Source organism: Lissotriton vulgaris, chromosome 11, assembly GCF_964263255.1.
Source record: "Lissotriton vulgaris chromosome 11, aLisVul1.2, whole genome shotgun sequence".
NCBI classification, from domain to species: Eukaryota; Metazoa; Chordata; class Amphibia; order Caudata; family Salamandridae; genus Lissotriton; species Lissotriton vulgaris.
In genome coordinates, this window is record NC_141699.1 from 185,011,991 (window position 1) to 185,023,972 (window position 11,982).

Consider the following 11,982-nt stretch of genomic DNA (forward strand, 5'->3'; position numbering starts at 1 on the left):
TTATTGTAGTGTATTCAAATGTCCAAATGTCATAAAAAAGAAAAACAATTTTTTATATAAGAATAAAAATATAGATTGAAGTCAGACAGAAAAAGAAGTCTTTGTGATGCAGTGATTTAATTCATTTTGTCCATTTGAAAATTGTTTCTAATAGAATTGCAGTACTGGTATTTGTTTTGTCATACCGCCTCCAATAGAGCCACTAAGTGGGAGGCGGTAAAGGTTGTGGTTAGAGGAGTCTGTATGAGGACTGCCTCTGAGGTTCAACACCAACTCAGTGCTGATATTGACTCCCTGCAAATGCGGTTAAAAGCCATAGAGACCACACTCTACAAGACCACGACAGATATGGCTGAGTGGACACATGTTAAAGGGGAGTTGCTTTAGGCATGGTCCCGCTTGGAGAAACATAAATACACCACCTATAGCCAGCGGCTTTATATGGATGTTGATAGATCTGGGGCACTCTCAGCATGACTGATTTGTAATGAAACTGAACAGATACCAGTGCTACAACTTTGTAATAATACAAGGAAGGTGGTACGTACACAAACAGCGATACTTGCAGCATTTAAGGCTCTACAGTCCAGCACCACTTACTAGGGAGGAGGTGTTAACTGTAATTAAGAGCTTGCAGTAAGCAAAATGCCCTAGTTGTGATGGTCTCCTGTTATGGGATGTTTGCCTCTCAGTTGGTGGATCACCTCCTAGAGGTGTACAACAAGGGTCTCGAGAGGAAGGGACTTCCCACAACCATGATGGAGGCTCTGGTGTCTATGGTTCCTAGCCAGAAAGAGATCCCATTTCCCTGGCTTCTTACAGGCCCATATCGCTTTTAAAAGTTGACAAAACTATACCTAGTGGAGTGTGGCTGCGCAACTCCAACCATATAAGACAAGACTGGTCCATCATGACCAGGCTGATTTTATTTCTGGTCAAAACACCACACATAATTTAAGATGACTTGCACATATTTGGCACGTACCGCATTTGCACAATAGCGATTGGGCCTTGTGTCTTTTAGATATTAAGCAGGCTTTTGATACGGTTGAATGGGGAAGTGCTTGCTAAAATGGGATAGGGGGACGAATATGTGAACTGGTTGAAGCTTCTTTACACTAGGCCGACGGCTCGGATTCGTCTGCGCAACCAAGTTTCTGACAGTTTTGAACTTCAGACGGGTACTTGGCAGGGTTGCCCCCTGTTGCAGCTCCTCTTTGCCTAGGCGATGGAACCATTGGCGCCTGCATTGTGAAAAAGATGGCACAGTGGGGTGTTTAGCTGGGAAACAGGGGGACTAGAGGTTCCACCGCTAAATTTCTATTATATGGCGGTGCAGCTCCAACACACCGTACACTGGCTCGATGGGAATAATAATTGGGAGAAACAGTTATTGATGGGTACTCACCAGGATATTCCTCTCCCGGACCTTCAAAAGTTTGGTTACCCGTGCCCAAGCAACTCTCGTGTATTGTGAGACATGTGGCCTCCGTCTGGGAATCTGCAGTTAGGGTGGCGATGCATAGGGCGCCCTATGTCCCAGAGGACCCACGGTGGACAGTTGTCTTGTGTGGACAAATTTGCCATGTTATGTCCATCTCCAGATGGGTGGAGAGAGGCTGTAAGATGATGGGTGATCTATATTTGAATCAGCACTTCCTAACTAGGCAGGAGGCAAAGTCTGCATTTGACCTGGGCCGAAGTCAATACCTTCAATATACAAAACTTTCCGTGGTGGCAGAGGGGATTTGGATGAAGTTCCCGGAGTAGCCACCTGTAACCGTCACCCATCCGGCCCTTGTGAGTCTAGCTGGGGGCCGCAGACTGGTCTCTCATATCTATCGGACATTAAGGGTGGATCTTACTGCACGCCCACTTCTGATTGAGGCCCGGTGAGATACAGTATTGGAGGCACCCCTCACAGATCCCAAAAGGAACAGAGTACACAAAGGGGGGTAAACGAGTTAGTTCCAATACTAGATTTAAACTCATCCAGTTTGTTGTTATTCATCAAACCTATCTGACCCCACGTGTGCTTCATAAAATATATCTTGATCGTTCTTCTTGTTGCCCCCGCTGTGGTTATGATGACACCCCCTGATGGCATATGCTATGGGACTGCCTGAGGCGGAAATCTTTTTGGAACTTCACACTGGAACGTTTGCGACAGGTCACGGGATGGACGCTCCCTCAGTCCATTACAGAGAAACTGTTGGGTCTTCTAGCCTGCCCCAAGTGGAAGAAACTTGTTTAGTGTTAGCCAAAAGGAGGATAGCGATTCACTGGATGAGCTTCTAGCCCCCCAGGGTGGAAACGTGGGCCAAATATTTACAGGAATGGGCAACGGTGGAATTAGTCCAAATGAAGAGGGTCAGGAGGGATGAAAATTTGGAAGATGCTAGAGCTTGGTACATCTTGATATCCGAGGTCCCCCTGGGAGAGGCTGCCGGGATGCAGGGGTCTGAGGAAACTCCCTTAGACCTAGCTGATGCTGAAATGGTAGTACAGTAATTGGACACTCTCATGCTGCGGGTAGAGTAGTCCCCTGACATTTAGAGTTGTCGGATGAAGTGACATATAACAGAGTCGACAAAATTTCTACGTTTGTGACCTGGGGAAGAGGGTTTGTTTCTAGAGTTAGGTTCTAATGATTTTTTTATTGGGAAACTTAATCCGCCTCACTCACTGTAAGGAGTTTTGGTGCAGATATCTGCTGTTGGTATATTCTTTCTAGTCCTGAAAATAATGTTTACTTCATGATGAATCCTTTCCACTACAATCTTTGTTAAATATGAGAAATGCTGTGATCACTTTGTACTGTTTCTTTCCCAGATTGTACTGTGCTGAAATGTTGATGTATCTGTACTGATTTTCTGATGCCGGATAGTTTACACCCTCAATAAATAAAAACGCTTAAAAAAAACAGTGGCTGTTGTGCAGTCATTTGCTGCTATTTATGTATACATGTCAAAGTTGTTGTATCGATGCTGTATACTGGCTGTACGTTTGTTTTATGGTGTTGGTATGATTTTTTTGTGTTGACATACATTAGTGCTTGTATTGATAATGGTTTTGGCAATTGCTCAGATTATTTACCGATAATCTTGTTAAATATTCTGAGCAATTGAAGCTCCTACTTTCAACGTAGACCATTCCAAGTATAATTTAAAAAAAACAATGGTCTGGGGAAACTGACAGTTAAAGCTCTGCCCCCCACTAAAGCAGTGATACAAAAGCGGGACTAATCCTTTGAGCATCCTCTTATACCAAGAATTAATCCAAAAATAACCTGCATAAAGAACTTGTATAGTGCAAGAGAATGTAGGACTTTGATGAGGAAGATTACTAATTGGAGTGATGAAGATTAATAGTAAGTAATCCAAGCATTACCTCCTCATCTGTCTTTCTCGTCCCAGCCCTAAATGAGGATGTACCCAAAATATCCTCCTAATGCAGTCATATATGAAACAAGCATTGGCATAGCCAATAGGTCTCGCCTTTGGGAATTAATAAGAGTTTAGTCAGAGATATTGACTTTACCTATGTCTTTCAGCTGTGCCGTACAGAAGTCTGCAGCATGCTGAAAAGTTATAATAAAGAAGCGTCAGAAGCACTTTTGCTACCTTAGATATGACCAAAAAACATTCTGTACAACTAAGCGACCTTATTAAAAAGTATTAAAATATTGTTGAGTTTTTTTTTGTCCTTTCAATGCTGACAACTTGTATCTGCCTGTCCCAATGGTTGCTTGTTGTGGTTTATTTTGTTATGGGGGGCATAAATAACAGGATGGTGAAGGTCAGTCAGTCACTCAGTTAGTCAGTTAGTGAGAGTGAGTGAGAGAGTCAGTCAGTGAAAGAGAGTCAGTCACTGAGAGAGTGAAAGAGTCTGTCAGTGAGAGTGAGAGAGTCAGTCAGTGAGAGAGTGAGAGTCAGTCAGTCAGTGAGAGTGAGAGTCAGTGAGAGAGTGAAAGAGTCAGTCAGACAGTGAAAGTGAGATAGTCAGTCAGTGAGAGTGAGAGTCACTCAATGAAAGTGAGAGAGTCAGTTAGTAAGTGAGTGAAAGAGAGTGAGTCAGTGACATAGTCAGGCAGTGAGAGTGAGTCAGTTTTTTAGCAAGAGTCAGTCAGTCTTTTAGCGAGAGTCAGTCAGTCAGTGAAAGAGAGTCAGTCAGTGAGAGAGAGAGAGTCAGTCAGTGAGAGAGAATCAGTCAGTGAGGGTCAGTCAGTGAGAGAGAGTCAATCTGTCAGTGAGAGAGAGTGGGAGAGTCAGTCATTGAGAGAGTCTGTCACTGAGAGTCTGTCACTGAGAGTCTGTCACTGAGAGTGAGTGAGTCAGTCAGTCAGCCATTGAGAGTGAGTGAATCAGTCAGTCAGTGAGAGAGAGTGGGAGAGTCCATCAGTGAGAGAGAGTGAGAGAGTCTGTCAGTGAGAGTGAGTCAGTGAGAGTGAGTCAGGGAAAGTCAGTCAGTCAGTGAGAGTGAGTCAGTCAGTCAGTCAGTCAGTGAGAGAGAGTGAGTCAGTCAGTCAGTGAGAGTGAGAGAGAGTGAGTCAGTCAGTGAGAGAGAGTGAGTCAGTCAGTCAGTGAGAGAGAGTGAGTCAGTCAGTGAGAGTGAGTCGGTGAGAGTGAGTCAGTGAGAGTGAGTCAGCAGAACAAGAATAACGAAAAACTAAAATCTAACACATTTGCTTTTCTATACTTATCTACCCTACAGTAGTACCTTTCAGCGGCTGGGTCTACGGATTCTGTGCGCCAGGTCAAATTTTGTGGTGGGTGCGATATAGTTTTGCCTTTAATTGTGTTTGGGTTTTAAAAATATAACTTACCTTTATTTAAGAATGGTCTCACCAGAAACAAAGAGAAACAGGATGCTTAAGGGGGTTAGTCCTCCTATTGTATCACTGCTTTGGTGAGTGGCTGGGCTCCAGCCTTCAGTCTATCTAGAAGATTGACTTTTTTTATTTCACTTGGACTGAACTACATTGAAGAAAGGAGCCTCATTAGCAAGGACTGTGATGAGGAAGACATATGGGGAGGTAATGTAGTACTGGTAATTAAGGTAGTGGTAATGGTGTTAATCCCATGTGAGTACATCTCCATCTGGTTCCATGTGGCCACGAGTACCCACAATCAAAATTTGTAATTGCAGGAACATATTGCCCAATTTTACCAGCTGCATTTTTGCGACCAGTAAGATCACCTTTGACTCCAGGAAAGAGGCTGCATGTACAGGAATAGTTCAGCCCTCAGCTGATTCATTCATGCACCCTAGCAGACCATGGAGGGACACTACCCACCCATCACAGCCTGACACGCCAGACCTGCTGACTCCCTGTAACCCACATTGGCCCCACTCCCGTGTACCACCTGCTCAGAACAAGTGGTACATATGAGCAGAAAAGTCTACATAATTTGTTTTAAACTTTCTGAAAGGGTCATGATAATCCCTGGTCCACATGGTTAGTCCTCATTCCAGGGATTGGAACTCGTCACAGCTAAGTATGAGGGTGCAATTACTACCCAAAACCGATGATTTCAGCAGTGGCAATTTTAGGACTCTTTGGGGCATATGTACAAGCCCCTATCACCACGGGAACTTTTTGTGATGTGCCCGTGGCGATAGGATCCTTGTCAGGAAAATCCTGGTTTGAATAAATAGTGCTAGAATGTAGGGGCATATTACCAAGCAATAGCGATAATTATCGCTATTGCTTGGTTAGAGACAAAAATTTACCGCTGAGCTGCGGCGATTTTTATCGCAAATAAACCTTGGTATTACCAAGGTTTATCGCAAATGTGATAAAAATCGGCCGCAATGCATGAATAGCGCTGAAAAGTCAGAGATATTCATGCATTATCGAGCTAATGCTCTTAGCCATGTTATCCACCTCCCATTGGATAACATGGCTAAGAACTGCTCAGGGCAGGTGTTAGCTTTTGGAGATATTACCGCTTAGCGCGAATACCTCCAAAAGTTGGTAATAGGAGATAGCGATGTTAGCGACTGTTTCCAGTCGCTAACATCTTGGCACGCCCACTTTGCATGTCATTAGTGATAAATATCACTGACATGCAAAGTGGGGTCCAAGATGGTCGCTATCTCCTACTAGCTGTCGCTAACTGGTGTTAGCGACAGCTAGGTAATAGGGAGATCATTTTATCTCCGCTTTCTTGGCTTTTAAAGCCAAAAAAGCGGAGATAAACCCCCTTGATAATATGCCCCGTACCTTAACATAAAAAACCTTGCATAAAAATATTCTTTTATTCAAGGAGACGTATGCCTTTCAAAACATTAGGATCACAGCTGGTTTATGCTGTTTGACTGTCTTCAGTAAAAAGAAAAAGATTTGAAATATGTTACCAAAAGGGATGTTTACTGTGCTCAAATGCTCATTACTTCAGCCGACATGAGATGTGCTGTAAGATGCTGTCTGCGCCCTATGTCTCAGGCTAACAATGGACTAGTTCGAAATTAAAATGTTAATGATTACTTGACCTAATTCGAAGAGTATTCGGAGCATACAAAGGGCAATGGGGAACTTTTTTTCACGGTAAAGTTCAGCACTGTGATTTATGTCTGTCATTAGCAAACTTCACCGTCATACTTGGAGACTAGTTTCGTTGTAGGAAGCTAATCAAACTAAGAACAAGACTCTCATTGGATGAAGTCCACAATTCACTTGAATTATGTAATATTCCCCAGTTATGGTAGCCAATTCATGGGTATTATTTCGCTCCTTGAAGATGGGGGAATGAAACCCACTTCATTTGGTACAACAAAAGCCACCACAGACCTGAGACTTTACAATGCATGCCTTCAAATAGATACATGCCATTTTCACTTCAGTATGAAGAGGTGATAAATCCATTCTGTTTTGATCATATTTGTTTTAGCCAGCAAATCTATCGAGAAATGTAAATGTTCATAAAAATAATTTTCCTCTTATTTGTACATAAAAAGTAAAGACACTCACCCCCGACCCATACAAACACACAAGTTCTCACCCACAGAACACAGACACATACCTGCCTCACACGTAGGCACATACTTACACAGGTACAACAATGCATGCACACCTACAAACACACACAGGCATGCGCAGCGAAACCATCATACACAGACATATTTGGAGAGATTACAGCAGACATACAGATAAAACGGATAAACAAATGCCAATACATCTAACAGCCTGGGAAAAGATTACCTTTAACAGATAAATGAATACGCCAAATGTTCGCTTGCTCTAACAATATGCAGATTCAATTACGAGCAACATGAATCCGATCTGCTGTGGAGTTTCCCATCCACTGGTGCAATTACGGCATTGTCGCTTGTTTACAGGAGAGCTGCTCAGAGTAGATCATCGTCAAAGCAGCATTTAATCATGCCTGACCTGACTGCTGATAGCATATTTCAAGCCTCGGGGCCTGCTGAGACTTGGCACAATCCCAGCGGTTTGTTCCCTGCCTTATCCGCACCCTCCCCGACCCGCACTGGTTGTTGCAGCATTTTTATTCCTTATTTTTCAGTATGTCAATCAGCAAGTCCAGCATTACTACTGGTAGTATGCCGTGCCCAATTGTTATTGTTATTGTTAACTGAAGCTTGTATAGCGCCAAATCACTGTCAGGTCTCTAGGCGCTCATGACAGATGGAGGTCATGAGCGCCTACACATCTTATTTCATCCATAGTTCAATTCTACATTTACTTTCTACTTCACTGTATAAGGTCTCCAGGCAGGGTACTGCTTCTGCTATGAGTCGTGTTCACTCCACTGTACTGTCATTAATATATCGCAAGCATCCCTGCTAGAACTTACAAGGTAAGTCAGGGCAGGACTTACTCCACCCGCCTGTATTACATTATTGTTATGGGCACTCTGTGAACACTGGTTTCCGGCGATGTCCCATGGAAAACGGCGATATCCTTGTTGATGGGTGGTCTCAGCCCTATAATCCACCACCCATTGACTAACATTGTTTAGTCAAAGGAAAAGCGGGCGTAAGGAAAGTAGCGATAACCAAGGTTAGCGCTACTTTTCTTATCGCTATGCTTGTTAGCGTGACCATTGATAATTGGCGAAATGTCGGTTAGCGACATTCTCCAGTTATATTGAGCTTGAATGCCCACTTTGCATCTCATTAGAGATGCAAAGGTGGGCGTTACAGGAAAGGTTTCAAAAGCAAGAATTCACGCAATAGCGTGACCTTGCTAATATATAGCAATAAAATTATCGCCACTTTTCGTCCGAAAACGGCTGCAAAAGCGGCGATAATTTTTTATCGCCGCTTTGTTGATATGCCCCCAAGTTCTTTAATAACCCTGTTGCATTCTAACTGAAAGGGAGCATTGTTCAGTGTTCACCTCTAATGTATTAGTGCTTGTCACGTCTATTGCAGGGATATCTTGCAATGGTCCAACTCTCAATACAGATGGCTAAATTGCCACTGCAAATAAACCTAGATATTGTTGTCTGTCAAACCTGTAATTGTATGGGCCGGAAGAAATATCCTCAATTGCCACAGTAACATACTTTTCTGCAATTTTTCTGCAACTTTGAATGTCAAATTGTATGCAATTGTTACTGTGGAGAGAGAGATATAGAGAGCGAGAGAGAGAGAGTGAGAGACCCGAAAAAAACTCACTTGGAAACAAACTTTGCCAAAGCCAAAAGGTCTGCATCCTATTTTGATGGAAGTGCTTATCATTCACTGCTGAATTAATTCAAGTGGTTGCTGTGTTGGATTATTGAATGGGTGGAGGTTAGAATAAAGGTATTTCAATAGGTGGGTGAGTGATTGGACGCATGAGCCACCAACGGGAGGACTAAATCTGATCCAAATGGTGAATTAACTTTCAATAGACCTGGCTATGCTAGCAGAATTGATTAGTGCTTGGTTGCCCACTAACGTTGGCCCCTTGTTAATGACATGCTAGTGGCCAAAAGATCTGATAGTACTACAATGCCCTCATCCTTACTCTTAACCCCTTGCGCGCTGCTTGACTTTTCGCACTGTGCGGGCAAAATAAAGAGCGGGTGGGGTTCGGACCGCCCCCGGCCGTCCTCCGCACTATCCCACCATGTCGTTGGACGGCCGGGGGCCTTCCGCAGCATGCAAGGGTTTAAAATCCAGGGCGAACCCGAAGAGGTCATTAGGAATATGCCTGATTTGGGCGGTTTAGCTATCATAATTAATCAGAGAACAATCAGATGGGACTGGGTGGAGGAACATCCGAGGGCCCTGGAAATAGTCAATAGTCTGTTTGGAAATGGAGGAGCTGGCCAGATACCCTGAAGAAGAAGTAATCATGAAATTGGGCATTCGCAATGAACTCCTCTGCAATGAGATTAGGGACCTGTTGGGTAAACCGCGCAAGAAGCGCATACTGGATGAAGAAAAGAAACAGCTGAGGTGTGACCCACACGTAGCATGGTGTAACCTGGACTGCAGGAAATCTAAGGGGGAGTTGGTACTGGCAGTAAAATTGAATGTGCACCCTGAAATAGTGGCTTGTAGGGCAATGTACAGGCAGGCATTGGAGTCAGCTAAGAAGAGCTGGGAAGGTTGATTATGGTCCCCCTACAAAGGGCATTGATAGCAAAAGACTCAAAGACCTTCTGGATAAAAGAGACAAAATGGCTTAATGGCAGAAAGACTGTTTAGCAGTATACAGTACAGCCTGAAGAGTGGGTATCCCATTTCTCTATGCTTCAGGTAATCTGAATGTAGAGGACCCTTTTGAAAGGAGGGGGAAAGTATATTATGGAGCAAATGAAGCTCTAGTTTTTTTCTTTAGAGAAAACACAAGTAGCGATCTGCTCCTGTGTTCCAGCCAGAGCCCTCGGCCCTGATAGAATACCAGACCACCTGTACAGAGAGGATTTGACTGCTGGGGGCCCTTATATCAATATGGTAACTAATGCTATTACATCAGGTATGGATATTCCGCCATCTTGGAAGATAGCAGAAATAATACCAATCTATAAGAAAAGGCAATAGAGCTGACCCGGTCGGCTACAGACTTATAAACCTCATTGATTCTCTGCAAAAAGTTTTCTACAAGCAGTTATTGTATAGGATCCAGGTTTGGATTATTTTTAGTCTCGTATTTTGGGCGATTACCAGGCTGGCTTCTGTGCTAATACAAGTGCTAAAAGTACACTGGATCAGGCCTTTGGTTTTCTGTGTCTCTACTGGAAGGAAGTGGCCATCAAAGGTGGGAAGCTATATGTGGCATTTGTTGATCTACGGTCCGCGTTTCACTGAGTACCCCGAGCCACTCTCTGGAGAGTAGTGAAAGAGATAGGCTTACTCCGCAACCTTATAGAAATCTTAATCAGATTGCATTCATCTAACACAGCCCAAGTCAGATGGAGAGAGAATAAGCAACTAACAGAGCAATTTCCAATAAAACATGGTGTGAGACAGGGGTGTGTGTCAGCGCCCACTCTTTTTTCACTTCTTCTTAACTGGGTGGTTGGTTTAGATAGGTATGGGTACGTTGCCCCCAAAAGATGTGAGAGAAGAGTACCTGCACTCCTTTTTGATGATAATACCATATTAATCTCTAAACCCCCTCAAGGCCTCCAACAACTGCTGAATGATTTTATACGGTTCTGTAATGAGCGAGGCTGGGTACTAAATGAGGCCAAATGGTATGTTATCTTGGAGGAACCCTTCCTGACCGTCGTTGGTAGCGTAAACTGTGGCTACTGTAAAAGTATGCTGCCCCAATGTGAAGGTGTATGCTAAAAGTCTACCCTTGAACTCAGCCTGTTTAATGCCAATTTTACCCTGGAACCTAGCAGAGATCAGGATAGCCACCTCGCCGTTTTAGAGGCATGAGATGAAAAAAACTAGTGGGGGAATGCCCTGGAACGTAATCTGTGTGTATCCTTTGCCAGGAGGTGGGTCTCCTGGAGGAGCCATATGTGGGCATCAGAATGTTCTAGGAAGGACAGGACAGATCGCCTCTTAACTGGGCTGTTAAGACCCTTGACATTGAGCAATAACATTTTAACGTCCGATGTCATGATGATGGATGTCGAAATGCACAGTAGGGACTTGTAGGCCCGTACCCACCCCAACCCAATACACACTGTATTCATGCCTGATCGGAGTATCCAGTGGTCACCCTGGGGTATACATCTCAAAGGTATTGCATGATTAGAAGGAGGAGAGAAGCTTGTTACCCCAATAACAGAATAAACAAAACTGAATATCAACGTACAAAGTCAGTGAATCTTTTGGGTTGCAAACCCCATGGTGAGGCGTGAGATGTTCATCAGGAACCCCTACATCACCCCCATCCCTCCCGATTGGGCAAATATCAGGTGGTGCCATTCTTTTCCCGACTCGTCCCCTTGGTGTCAGGTCAGTGCGCTTTTCAAACTGAGTCAGCTGAGTCCACTTCCAATGTTGCGATGACTGCTTTCCTTTCTTTGGCTATCGTCTCAGGATCGGGATAGAGTCGCAGTGGATACCTTCCCAACCGTCGCCATTTTTCATTTCCGGTGTGTCGCCCTCCAGTGTTCTCTGGTGCAGGGGTCCACGCGTTGTCTTCGGGCATATTGATCAGCAATTTGGCTTTATTCAAGGAGCGGATTTGACAGAGCCTACCATCCCACTTAAAAATTATCCTGAAGGGTGCCCCCATAAATATGAAATGCCTTTAGAGCGCAGGAATTTGGTGATGGGTCTAAACTCCCTACTTTTTTGAAGAGTAGCGGAACAAGAGGGGTCTGGACGAACGAAAGTCTATAGGGTGCTTATCCTGTTCCTCCCGAAGAATCCATTCTTTCAGCTTAAAGTTGTGGACACACGTTAAAATGTCCAGGGGTGACATGTTGCTAGTCTCTTAGGCCCTACCCAGTGGGTCTTGTTCAGTTTGATCTGTTGTTCCGGAGGGGTGCCCAGGATGAACCGGAAGAGTTCCTCCACAAAAGCTTTTGCGTGCTGCCCTTCCAATCCCTGAGGAAC